We start from the raw sequence: 14,623 nt of genomic DNA, 5'->3' as shown, positions 1-14,623 counted from the left end.
CTTTTTACCCTACTGGAGAAGTTTTTGGATGTGCATAGGGATTTGAGTCTTAGAAGATCCCATTCATCTATGTTATCTTCTCCTGGTTGTAGGTAAAAAGAAATATTTTAAAATTGATGAATAAAATGGTTTATTTGGAACACATAACTTTATTCTTCAGGTCTAAGATAATCAAAAGAAAGAGGAGCTACATGGTAGTCAGAAAGAATTCCTTTAGTTTTTGATTTAATGTTTACTGGCAAGCTTTTTAAAGATCTCCATAAGAATTTTTTTTGCTTTGAAATAATACTTAGATACTTGAGCACTCACATTTTATCCTTGATGCTTTGTCTCCTCAGTTTATCGAACTAGTTTGCTACTTGATGAGGATAAGAGATATCACAAAGAACATGTTTCAAATACAAGAATGTAGTCAATCTCAAGGAATTAAAACCTATCAAATAGGGAAACTACAAATAGTGCTGGCAAACCGGACTGCTACGTGCAGAAAGCTGAAACAGGATCCACATCTCACACCATATACAAAAATCAAGTTAAGGTGGATCAGAGACCTTGGAGTAAAGCCCAAGACCATAACATCCATTAGGGACAAACTGGGATCAAATTTTAATAGCACTAGACTATGGCATAAATAGGCTTGCAAATAAAGTCAGAAATACAAAACAAGAAAAGCATAAAATAAACAAATGGGACCTTCTAAAGTTCAAGTCCCTGTGTTCAAAAATGTTCAAAAACATTTTCCAACAGAGTGAAAAGAAAACCTACCGATTTTTGGCAATACCATTTCAGACAAGGGTCTCATATCAAAAGTTTATAGAATCCTAAAGGGCCTCCACAAGAAAAAGACACAATTACAAAATGGGCAAAAGACATGGAAAGAATTTTCACAGAGAAGAATATTGGAATGGCCAACAAACACACGAAGATATTGTGATGGCCAACAGACAAATGCTCAAAATCACTGGCAATAAGAGAGATGCAAATCAAAACCACAATGAGGTACCATCTCACTCCAGTAGCAGTAGCAAAGTTTAACAATACAGCAAGTAATAAACGTTGGAGAGGATGTGGTGAGGTAGGAACTCTTATACATTGTTGGTGGGATTATAAAATGGTACAACCACTCGAGAAGGCAGTTTGGCACTTCCTCAAAAAGCTGAATATATATATAAAGGTGATTAAAAAAAAGTCCCAGCTATTCCACTGCAAAGAATATACTATCCCAAGGAAATTAGAACTGAGACATGAACAGAGATGTGTTCAACTATGTTCACAGTAGCATTATTCACAATAGCAAGAAAACAGAAAGAGAAAAAAAATGCCCATCAACAAATGAATAGATTAAGAAATTGTAGTACACTTATCCAATGGGATACTATGCAGCAGTAAGGAACAATGATTTTGTAAAATACTATATAACATGGTAGAGTCTAAAGAGCATTATGCTGAGTAAATTAATTTGGTCTCATAAGGACAAATACTGCATAGGATTATTACTGTAAAAATAGAAGGATAAATGAGTAAGATGTGTATAAATTTCCAAAATGTGAAAAGAAAAGGGGTTAGAGAGGAAAAAGGGAGGGGTGGGAAACACTAGGAGAGAAAAGTTTAGTGGGCAGATAAGAAGGGGAAAGTGAAGGAATAGGAAAGATTCAATGGGTACTTAAAAAGAAAAGGAAATATGTGTTCGCTTCGGCAGCACATATACTAAAATTGGAACGATACAGAGAAGATTAGCATGGCCCCTGCGCAAGGATGACACGCAAATTCGTGAAGCGTTCCATATTTTTTTCTCGTACTGAAAGTTTGAATTTATAGTAGGTACTTTTACCTTGACAATATGAAAGCTTAATGTAGTAATTTTGAAATATATGAAATTTTAGTTTATTGATAAATTTTTGTAGTTACACAGCTGGTTGTATGGCATAAGCATGTTTTTGCTGTCCATGTAAGTGTGTTTTTAAACTTTTTTTGTTGTTTTGTTTTTAAACTTTTCAAAACAACTTCAGGTAACACTAATATGCATAAATAAATCATTTTGGTAAATTTAAAAAAAAAGAAAAGGAAATAATAGGTACAGATAAATAGCAATTAATTTTATAAAATATAAGATATAAGAATGATTGTATGAAATACAATGTAAATGCAAAATTGTATAAAATACAATGTTCATGAATGAAACACAAAATATACAAATGACTATATGCAAACCAATAAATTTAGAAAGAGAGTAGTCAATCTGGAGACTGTATTTGCTTCTCTTTGCATACAGGCCAGATATGGCAAAAGCCACATGACTGTAGTGATTACAGTGCTACTGGTTGCATTCTTACGTGATTTAAAAGAGAACTGAGTGGGAGTTTATAACCCATTGAGCTACCATGGAAAGAATAAACTTTGGTGGCCTAGTGGTAAGAAATGGTGCTGCAATCCCAAAGGCAAGTGGTTCAAATCCACCAGCTTCTCCATGAAAGAAGGATGGGCAATCTCCTCCCATGTGATTTACTGTCTCTGAAAATCTGCTGAAGCTCAGCTATGGGTTGGTTCCAACTTGACGGCATAAAACAACAATATCACATACAAAATTTATAAAATGTACATTGTATTTCTTTGTGAAATTTTTCAACTCACATATTTGGGCATATATGCATAATTAAGGGAGCTCTTGTGGCCTAGGGGTAAGGAGTTGTACAGCCAACCCAAAAGTACAAATCCACCTGATGCTCTTTGGGGGAAAAGGCAATCTCTTCTTGTGCAATTTACAGGTACTGAAAACCCACTGTAGGGTCAGCTCGAGTTGGTCTAATTTGACAGCACATAACACCACCACCACCACCACCAACAAAACATACACACATACATAGTTGATGTAACAATAGAACCAATTCTGGATGAGCAAGTTTGTTTTGCAACTCATAATAATATTAATCAGTGTCTTAAAGCAAAGTGAATCTGAAGAGAAATAAAAAATAAAATATATTTTTTTTGTTCTAAATATCATATATTTCCTCTTACAAATGTTCCATTTCCTTACAGGGAGATATGTAAGTATCCTGACCAAGCATAAACATAATGTTCTGATAAATGTCCTCTGTTGTTTTCTTGCTAGAAGTACTCAGAAACAAACTCCTTGCAAAACAGAACATATTTGGCACAAGAAATAAATGTTGAATTAATCAATCCCTTTGAGTTGTAGAGTTGGAGAAGAGTGTTAACTATACCACTGACCATCAAAAGAACACCCTCGTCTATCTTGAAGGAAGTGCAATCACGGTGCTCCTTAGAGGCAAGGATGGTGAAACTTCATCTCACATACTTTGAGCATCTTGTCAGGAAACTATGAGTTACTATGAGTTGCCGTCAATTTGAGGGCACATAACAACAGCAACACTTCATTTACTAGTATACAGAGACTCAAGCACAGTGTCCTGGATAGCATACAATAAAAACAACACTCACTTGATAAATAAATTAAAACTTTTTGTATCAGATAAAAAATATTTCTAATATTTCCTTTACATTTACTGTTAGCATTGTATCAAACCATTAACCATGCTAGTAATACAGTAAATGTATGTATGCTAGGTTATGGGCACAAGTATGCCAAATACATTTAAAAGTTATTAATATTATTGTTTACAAAATTTGGGACATAACTGTTTATAAAAGGTATACACCTTAAAAGTAATGTGACTGAACTCATTGCAATGGTTGACTTACTCAATTCACTTACCTTTGCATGTCCTCCAGGACTCAAGTTCCCAACGTTTGTTCAATAGGATGCATAGGAGAACGTGCCCTTGTGCTTGTATGATGCAGAGAGCATTGCTGGCCTTTGTGGCTGGAGTTTCTGAAATCATCAGATATGAATGTGCAGGACAGTTCTCATAAAATGGACCTGTTGTCTAGTAATACAATCTTCCTCACCTAGTAACTGCGCATGTGTGTCCAGTTGTATACTCGGGGTGAAGCAAGATTTAGACTCTTCTTGTTTATTACAAAGAGTCAGGTAAGAAGCATCGGTCACATGGGCGAGAACCATAGGAGGCAGATATCAGCGACGGTGCTGAAGTGATAAGGGCCTCGCAGCTTCCACAGCTCTGTGCAGTGTCCTCATGGCCCTGCCTGGACCTCATTTCTGGTGGGCACACTCTCGTGCACTGGAGCTGGTATCCTTTTCCCTTCATGGCGGTGACCGTTTTCCCTTGTGTTCTGCCTGCCTGACATCTAGGGATCCTTACCCAACAACTGGGGCCTCTGCGTGGTTGATGTCCTCAGCACATCCTCCCCTTGCTTGTTGGCTAACCCAGCCTTGAATACCCCACACAATTTGCATGGTTGTCACCTTTACTGGAGCAGTGTCACGTCGGAACAAATGATGGGTTTGACCTGCACACCTTCCAGTTAGCATTTAACCACTGTGCCGCAAGGTTCCTTACATCAGTATTACATGTTGCTATTCCATTGGGTTTTTTTTTCAATTTTTAGTAATTTTTGTGTGTGTACCATCAAATCAGATCTGACTGGTATGGGAGGAGATTGTCCCTCCTTCTCCAGCAGAGTATCTGGTGGATTTGAAACGTGCATCTCTGTGATTGCAGTGCAGCTCCTTGCCACTAGGCCACCAGAGGTCACCAAGAAATCTATTCCATTGTTTAAGGGAGCTCTGGCCTACTGGGTAAGGAGTTGCACTGCCAACCCAAAGGCTCAAGATTCGAATCCACCAGCAGCTTTCGGGTGGCATATGGGCAATCTCCTGCATGTGATTTATATTTCCTCTGAAAACTGTTTGGAGGGTCAGCAGTTCCAACTAAACAGCACATAACAACAACAACAACAACAATACTTCACTGCTAAATAGTTCAGAATCAACTTATAAAAACAGTTCCTTTCTCCTCTTCCACCCCCTTCCAGACTGAAACCTAGACTTGTGGGAGTGAGCACTGGGGAATTCTGGCCCCACTGGTCAGGAGTGCCTCAGAAGGAACCTCTGAGCTCTCACGTCTCAGCCAGTCCAAGACTGAGGTCTAGCACAAAGCAGTCCTGGGGCACGAGCACCCAGGAAAACTTCCCTAACCTTAGGCCTACTCACATCTTGAGAGGAAGAAATATAAACATGAGAAACTTGTGGAGTAAAAGGTTGCTCAGGAACTCGATCGATTTACTTAAGAAAGATGACTACAGAAAAGTCCAAAATCTTTTCCCATTTGGCTAAATATGTATTAAGTAGATGGTAAGGAACCCTGGTGGCCCAGTGGGTAAGCCCTCCGTGGTCCATTGAAAGATCAATGGCTAGATCCTCAGAAGATGTCTGGGAAATCCAGGGGACCTTTCTACATTGGATTCAGTTGAGGTGGGTGGTGTGAAGTGAATGGTGCTAAATCAATTCAGTTACACGAAGCCAGTACTTTTGCATAAAAATGCGGGGCTCCAATTTCAATTAGAGCTAGAAGCCCAAAGAGTAGAAAGCAGGGGTGAATTTGCTGGACTGCCGGCAAGTCTCACATGTTGAATGGCAGTGACTGGCTGTGGATTTCAGAGGGAATCCCTGAGCATGTGTAAGATCTGGGCACTCAGTGAATGCAAATTCTACCTTGGTAAATTTTTTTTTCATATCAATAAGCAACTTTTGAAAATAGACAAGCTAATTTATCTGTGGAATTACAGGCAATACTCACCTCCCAAAAAGTGACAAGCCCCAAACCACGCAGATAGCTATCAAGTGATGGATAAAAGGATTACAATTCCGGGCTCCAGCTTCCCCATGCAGCAGGCATTCCACATCACCATTATGCTTCAAGAGCTGTGTGAGGAGAGGAATTTTAGGTTAGGCCTTGTTTGTTGGCTGTTCTGTACCACTGAGTGGATTCCAACACTGTGACCCCACGTGACAGAGCAGCACTGCCCCATACAGTCTCCCACGCTACAATTTTTACAGAAGCAGATTTCTCCCACAGTGCTACGAAGTAGGTTCGAAGCCACCAAGTTTTCTGTCAGCAGCTGAGCTTAACTGTTGTGCCAGGGCTCTTTAAACGAGGCGTAATAGGACTGCAAATTGCAAAGTTGTGCACTCAGTGTTGATTACATCACAGACTTCTGTGAAAATACATCTCAGGGGTCATTTGTAATCCAAAAGTGTACTACCTCCCAAAGCTGGGAAAGCCTCCAGCCTCTTACCTGTCTTCTCCCTCCTGCTGTGGTCCCACAGTTACCAGTCCCAGGAAGCTGGGCCCACACTATACCCTACGTCCTATCTTCCCAGTACCACACCCTTGTCGAGCAGCAGTGTAACTTTATGTGGTAGCTAGTTGTAGGAGAGTACTGGGGAGAGGTCACCTGGCTCTTAGAGAGTTCAACCACCTCCGGAGAATACAAACCACAGCTTTAAGGAATTAATTGTCGAATTTCCTGCAACTCAACACCCAACTTAAAAAAAAAAGCTGAAGGGAAGATGTTTTCAATCTCTGTAGGTTTTTCTATTTTAATGAAAGTTTACAGAGACTTGGGATTTCCGTTCATTCATTGTTGCACACTTTCCTCCATGCCCACCCCTCCACCCCCCCCACCCCGAGTTTGCAATCACTGTAGATTTTTTAAAAACACTTCTCTGTAAATTATCTTCTGGAAGGCAAAAGTATGTACTTAATGAAAGAAAGTTCAGGAGAGAGAAGGACAGAAATCTTTGAAAACAAACCTGAAATGTAAAAGCATGACAGGTATTTTGGTAAAACAACTTATGGAGTGGGAGTGAGAGAGAGAGAGAGAATGTATTAAAGGATTGAATTCCAAAACAACCTATGGAGTGTGTGTGTGTGTGTGTGTGTGTGTGTGTGTGTGAATTCACTGATTGCATTTCCATGAGAACTTGTGTGGACTAAGAATGAGTAATAGTTACAAAATCAAGTTATAGGTAATAAAGAAATTCTAGTGTGCTCACAGTAAATACAGAGAACATATCTCCATCATAAAGAGCAACATTTGTACTCATGAAATGACTTTTTGTTCATTAATTTCTGAAACCGACATGCTTGCTGAATTATTTTTATAAACAAATAGTCACTTTTCAAACATCTTCCTCTTATACAATCTGTTTAGAAGCAAAGCAGTGATGGACAACTGACCAATTTAAAGTGAAAATAAAGTAGACATGAAATAAAAACAAGATAAAAGTGGGTGTGAAAAAAATAGAATTAGGTATACAAAATTTGAAAAAAAAAAACCCTCAAAACCACAACCCACACACCCCAAAATCAAAACCAAACTCCAACAAAACCCATGATGCTAATAGCTGTAGTGGACACAAATGAGGCATCATGTTAATCAAATTGAATTTAGATTATAGACTTTCATGCACAACCTAATTCACTTTGAATTCCCCGGTCACGACTTGTGGACAAGGTTAAAGAGATTACATGTGGGTTCCTGTCAGCAGCATCTGCTGGTTAGTCCTCTGTGCGCTGATTTAATGAGAGGTTATGCCCAGCCTGTCCGAAGAACTGCGGTTTCAGGCAGGTACTTGAAAGAAATCATTTCCCTCATGACAACCAGGGGGGCTTTCCGAATTAGAAAATTAAGCCTCACTGTCCTCTGGTGTAGGGAACAGTCTGCTAAGTATCACCACTCAACAAAACTTACAAGAAAAAACCCAGCAACTAGACATCCCTTCCCCTGCCCCCACTGCCTCCCTGTGCCCCAGTTCACAAAGGAAGAAACACTGTTGTTCTGCCAGAACTGATTTCTGCATATTTTCCTTCATGTAGGCAGTCGTCTAAAGAGGCGCATTTCTAGGCAACACACCACACTGCTACACACAATGGCATAAATACTCGGCAGCCTGCAGAAGGAAAAAAGGCGTTCACAACTGCGTGTGCTTCAGAAACAGGGGCAGGAAAATTCAAAACCCATTCATTGTGGGAATTCTATGACAAATATTTAAATAATTTCAATTCATTAAAACATTTTGTCTTTCGATTCGCAAGTTCTTCTGAGAAGAGCTTAAAGATGTTCCTGTAATTATTGTAGCAGGAAGGAGTTTGAGCCATTAAAATAATCTTTAACAATTCAGTGTGATTCTCTTATTCATGTAGCACTCTTTCCGAGGGTGCCTCAGTCCCCTTGTGCCTTTGCTGAATTGGTCACTTCTGAGCAGTATGTCACAAAGATGTTCAGAGTCCAAAATCAATCAAGCTATCTTGCAAAAAAAAAAAAATAATTTACAATCAAGTAACATGTAATCATACCTAGATGCCTTATAATTATCCTCTTTTGCAGCGTAGTGTGTGTGTGTGTGTATGTGTGGCCAGGGGCGTTAGAAAGGGAAAAAAGGAGGGGGTTTGATATGGCTCTTAGTGTTTTATTAGGATGAAATGGAGAAATCTGGAGCCTTTCATTTTATTTTTATACTAATGCCCACCTTTTCACATTCCCTACTCACACAGCATTGTACAGATGGAACAAGTGGACATAGCTCTTAACAAAGCACAGTTAAAATATTCATTTGGAGTATGCATAAAAATTATAATAAGAAGATGGGCAATTTTCTCAACAGGCTTATCATAATCATGAGAAGAACTGATTATTCGTGGTAGGGGATACAGGATGAACAGGTGTTAGGGCTCAAGAGAATACATTAATTTCTCCAATTTCAACAACTGGGATCTTGACTAAAGAGGAGAGAGAATATTCTCCAGCGCCTGTGTATTTCAGAAGAGCACACTCCTGGGATAAACCTGCGTTGTTCTTAAGCAACTCCATACACGGGGGCCCGTCGGCCTCCATTTATTACTCGAGGCGTATTCCTTATTAGTTATGAGCAAGTTGAGCATCTCTATAAAAGCGGCCCAACGTGAGGGGAGTGGACTCAGCCCAGCCCTCAGCTCCAAAGCAAAGGCGCTCTCCCCTCCCAGTATCTGACAACATCCGCAAGTGCTGGAGAAAAATCTGCAAGGAACTGGCCTCACTGAGCAGCTGACAGACACCAGGAAGGAACATAAAGGATTAGCATGCCTACGAAGTTGAGAGATACTGACAATTCTCCCAGTGTTTAATCAAACACTGAAGACAATCTGAAGAGTTGGAGAGAGAGTAGTTAGTTTCATTTAGGGACAGTAAAAGCAAACAAACTGTCTTGTCCGGACAAGTCAATTTGTGCTAAACGGACAGCGTGTCTGAAATGAAGTTGCTCGGATCCCACAGTTATAATAGCGAGAGGATTGGGTGTTTGCTTGATAAACGGGCACTGGCTTAGACACGTATGGATCTGACCTGCTCCCTTGCACAATTGCAAAGACATACGGAATAAGAAGGAACAAAGATAATGGAAATCGAGCTTTTGGTGTGATGGTACGAGCTGTGTACTATATACTAATGCAGACTGATTCTTATTTAGATATGGAAAACCTTTGTGATTTCTCTGGATGTTCAGAGGATAAACATGGATCATAAAAGTCAATTGTTTTGAAAACTCAGTTTCTAGATTCTTCCTGGTTTGGCAGATGCCTCAACTCTTTAGGCAGCCTGTAGGAATTCTGCCCCTTGGGGTAATTGCAGGATGTGAAAAAGGAAAAACGCGTAGCTTTGGGGGGGGGGGAAATTTAAAAAAGGAAGCTTCTTCAGAGGTTAGAGAGGCGAGTGGGGCCAGGTAAAAATCGGGTTATCCAAACAAGAATTTGCATGTTAACAGAAGGGTTTAACATACATTACCATGTTGGTGGGACTGAACCCTTGTTGAAAATCTACCTTTTCAGGGTAGAGAGAGTAAGCCTGTATTTTCTTGGTTAAAGCCTTTAACGTTGCCATCTAAGTGATCAAAGCAGAAAAATCCTGCGTGGTAGAAGCCAAAATATTAACACTAACCAATCAGTATTTTAAAAAAAGCACAAACCAAAACATTTCCATCTCGTGTGGCATCCACTCAACTGCTCCAACTTGAGGAGATTATCCTTCTCAGCATGAGGCTTTAGAGTTAAAGCCCAATTGGCCCCTCAGCAGGTGAGAAAGGGGGACTACCTTGAGGACAGCACCCCTCCTGTGATGGCAGGGAACGGGAAACAGTAGTTCCTCCCCCCCACAAGGTCACATTCTACCTTTTCAGAAAGTGTTACCCTAAAATCCTTTGGGTCAAGTGATAATGTCATAGAATTAAACACCATAGTTTGTGATTCCTTTTCAGGGAAAAATTAACTTTACAGAGGAAATCCTTTCCAAGTTTTAATTCTGAATTAAAAACAGATTTGCTTTTTAATTAAAAACATGATTTGTGACTCTTTTTTCAGAAGAACATGACATTTCTCCAGGAAGGGGCTAGTTGAGAAAGGCTTTCTTCTAGAAATAAACCCAAAACACTGCCAGGGGGCAGGCTCTCCTGGCCTCACAGCATGCTTCCCCAGGCCTCTGACATGAAGCTCTTCGGATCCAGGTTGTGCGCTGGGGGTGCTCTTCAGTCAAGGCTTTCCACAGCACCCCTTCCCTGACCCACGAAACCTAGACACATAGCCGCTCCCCACACACTGCTTTCCTCCAATTCTGATGAGTATCTGTTCTCTGTAAGGCCCACAGCCGGGCACTGGGGACACGGAGATAGATGGGCCCTGCCTGCCATGGAGAGGCTGGCATTTGGAGGGGGTCCCCCCAGAAGCCCTTGCCCACACCACTAGATCATGAGCCCTGCAGAACAGGGGCCATGATGCTGATTTCCAGAACCTGCCACACTGCCCAGGAAAAGTCCAAGTCAGGGCTGTCACCTAGCTCAAAAAAGATGGCTCTGAAGGTACAGAAGAGAATACCCTAACCCTATCCATGGAACCTCCTGGGCAAGCTTAATGCTTTAAGGAAAACAGGCCGTTGTGCCTCCTCAAAAGTGTAATAAAACCTCGGAATGAATGAAATACCAAGGACAAGGGGAGCAAGAGTCTGCTCAGCAAGGTGGGTGGGAACAAGCGGAAGATGGTAGGAAACAGGTGGAAGAAAAAACCAAAGCAAACTCCAAACTCCTTGAAAATGTAAACAGAATGGCTGGGGTTTAGCAGAGAAGTGGACTTTTGTCAAACAAGAATACAGGGCGTCTCTTTTTCTTTAGAGTGGTTTGTTTAGTGTTTAACACAGTATGCCTCACTTGAAAACAGTGGCATCCAAATAATCGCTTTGTCTGCAGTGGAACCCCTTTGTTCTCCCTCGCTAGCAAAATCCTCGAAAATAAAAGAGACAAGCGGGGCTGCTCCTGTTGAAGACTGCCGAAGGAGTAGGGGAGGCACAGGGGTCCCGATAGCCACTCCCAAGGGGCCACTCCCAAGGGCGTGTGAGCTCTGCAGACTCCACTGAAGACTGTCTGTCCCCAGCAGGTCCTCGGCCCTGAAGAATAGGGACAATAATGCAGATTTCCAGAACCTGAGAAACAGTATGAGCAAATTAAATTGAAAAGGAATACAAAAGAAGGGAGGAGGAAATGATGTGTTTCAGAGAGGTGCAGGCTGTGTCTAGGGAACCACAAAAGGGCAATCATTCCGAGTTAGGTGAGTGACTGAAGGGACATAAGGATTGGGTGACCAATTTGTAAGGCTGGCCTCAAGGAGGAGCCCTTGGGTGATGCAAATGGGTGAGCACTAAATGGAAGGTTGATAATTCAAACTCACCCAGAGACGTCCCAGAAGCCAGGCCTGATGATCTCCTCCCCAAAGTACGAAAGCCCTACTCACCACGTGTTTGAACTGAATGCATACAACAGGTTGGCCTTTTGGGGCATGGCCTCAACTAACTCAAAACTTGATGCACAGAGAAACACAAGGGAAGCATTAGGTAGGTAATGCAACAATTCAAGTAAATATTTATATACAAAATGCAAAGAGACAGGAGCATGGAAGGCTGGGAGTGGGATGAGGATCGGGAGACGGTCAGGAAAGGGTTCAGGCAGAAGGGAAACCTTGAGCTGAAACATTTCAGGTCTGGTCTCAGGGAAGGAAAGGAGAGACAGGTGGTCTCTTTCATGCCACATTCAGAAGTCTACGTCTATTCTACTGTAAAGGGAGAGCCCCTGGATAACTCCAAACAGGTGAGTAAGTCAGCTCTGGATATTATGCCACTCGGTACTTAAGAAGCTCTTGTTATACAGCAGCGAAGAGGCACTAGGCAGTGGCTTTGAGTATGGAATGAGACTGTAGCTTCAACAGTTATAAATGAAAAAAGCTACACTGGGAAGATGTGATGAGCACTTCTTCTCTGGCTGATGTACACTTCAGCTGAAGGCCTCCGTGTAGAACTGTAGCACAGGAGGGAGGGAGGAAGGGAAGAGAAAGGAGCGAGGGGAGGTGGGGGCGCTGAAGCCTTCTCCTGGTCACAGCAGCCTGAAACTGTGGCCAGAACTCTCTCTTGCCTCACCCCTTACTTCACAATTCTGTTTCCCAAGACCCCTCATCTCCATTTTCTTTTGAGTAGATTGTTGTTGTTGCTGATTGCCTTTGCAGGACTCTAAGTAACCCTATGAACAAAAGGCCTGAAGCCCTTCTACAACTATCAACATCGAAGTTCACAGCGTTCTTTCCTTTCTTAGTGCTTGCCATCTGTGCATAACACACTTGTCACTCACTTGGGAGTTAGGTGCTGGCTTCGTAATCCATATACCTGTGGATAGAGAACTCTGGTGGCCTAGTGGGTAGAGAAGAGTTACACTGTCAGCCCAAAGGTGGAGGGTTCAAATTTACCAGCATTTCCACGGAAGAAAGATGGGCAATTCCCTCCCGAGAGATTTATAGCCTCTGAAAACAAACTAACGTATCAGCTTTGAGTCTGTTTTTATTTCACTGCAATGAACACATTAGTTTGCCAGTTATATAACGAAGGAATTATCCTCCATTTTGTGATCTGAAGGGGTCAGCCTCCATTTTTTAGTTAATACCAATTTGCTCAGAAAAGCCTAATCTTTGGAATCCAACGAAAGTGCGTGCACTTGAACACAGAATTTTCTTTGATATTTTAACAAGTGAGTATCAGTGTGGGGTATTTGTTAAACCTAAACTCTTTTGAGTTCTAAAGATCAGCATAGACAGAGACGAAAATAAAACCCACTGCCATCAAGTCAATTGCAACTTCCGGTAAACCTTCCATCAGGTTTCTGAGGCTGAAAATATTAACAGGAGCAGACTGCCACATCTATGTCCCACAGACGGACTGATGTAGCTGAACCCCGACCTTTTAGTTCACAGTCCAGCACATAAATCACTACACTATGAGGGCTCCACGACAGAGAAAAGGTAGTATAGACAGAGGAAGACAGATACATGAAGACTGCAAGAAACCAAGCAACACCGAGCCTGCAGAGCAACAGAGAGGGCTTTGTCCTAAAGTCAGTGCCTCCTGTGAGACAATAGATTTATCTTCTTCTAAAAAATCTTTTAAAATACTGTGGTATTGTGGTATTTCTGCTACACAATTACTAAGAAACTAAGACAATAGCTGGTAACTAGGTGAGGAGAGGGGGAGCAAAAAGATCCAATCACTCTTAACTGTCCATCATTCGGCTCTAATAAAGGAGCACGTGACTTCACTTTATAAAATTCATAATACTGCGAACTTTGATAAACGACAACAGTTATTGAAAGGCTTCAGGCCTTTTTTTCCTACGATGAGTCATGCCTGACTTGAAGGCAATCAACAACAACAACCTGAAGCCTTTCTTTGCGCTGGTCCTTTCTTTGCGATGGTCCTTCTCCTTTAACGGGTGAGGACAAGGTGGATCACAGATTTGTCTTGTGTGACACCGCTGGGCAGCAAAAAGCCCTGATGCTCTCCAGCTTCTTCATGGAGCAGCACCTCCCAATGTGCCCACATGGCCTCTCCTGTTCCACATCACCAAACACTTTCTCTTTATTGGCTTGATACCTTAGAAACATGGAAAACACTCAAATTCCAAAGAACATCAGTTTTCAGCATAATTGTAAAGACTAATCTCTTGACCGAAAATTAGTACACATACAATGCAAATTTAATCTTGACGGTGGGGAAAGCCTTTCCTGGTGCCTCTATGCACAGAAGAGTAAAGCCAAAGTTCCGAGTTTCACCTTTCATAACCTCCATGAGTTGGTCCAAATGCCCACTTTACAGAAACACTAACAACACAGTGCTGTCTTGTTGCAATAGACACAGACACACACACACACACACACAGCCCCTACCCACATTGACCCCTTCAACTGCCTCCCAAATATACTTTTTACTATCCCAACTATGGGCCTCAGTGTTAGCCACTTCCTCTTTCTACCATCTTTCCAAGCATAGACCCCCCCCCCCCTGTCTCCCATCATTCCCATCCAAATGACTACCTCTTTCACCTTCTATTCCTGTAGCACTTGCCACCTCCACAAATATCCCAGGAGAGGTTACTTTCTTAGGCAGTGACCAGTGTGTGTTCAGGGCTCTATTAGCACCAGATCTTGACGAGCAACCTCTGTCTCTTCTTCCTTTTGTGCCCCGCCCCCATCAGCCCACTGCAGAGCAGATGGTCAAAGAATAGGGATGTAACAAGACTAACATCTGCCTTGACATAGCTGTACATGGAAGCTTCTTGGAGTCAGCCAAATCCCAACTATAATAAAGGCCCTAGAGGCACTCAGAAACAAGTGAGTAACTTACC

This window comes from Elephantulus edwardii, unplaced genomic scaffold, assembly GCF_000299155.1.
Source record: "Elephantulus edwardii isolate Elephantulus edwardi_28Jun2011 unplaced genomic scaffold, EleEdw1.0 scaffold00016, whole genome shotgun sequence".
Classification (NCBI taxonomy): domain Eukaryota; kingdom Metazoa; phylum Chordata; class Mammalia; order Macroscelidea; family Macroscelididae; genus Elephantulus; species Elephantulus edwardii.
The sequence above is the reverse complement of the archived record's forward strand: the minus strand, read 5'-3'. Positions refer to the sequence as shown.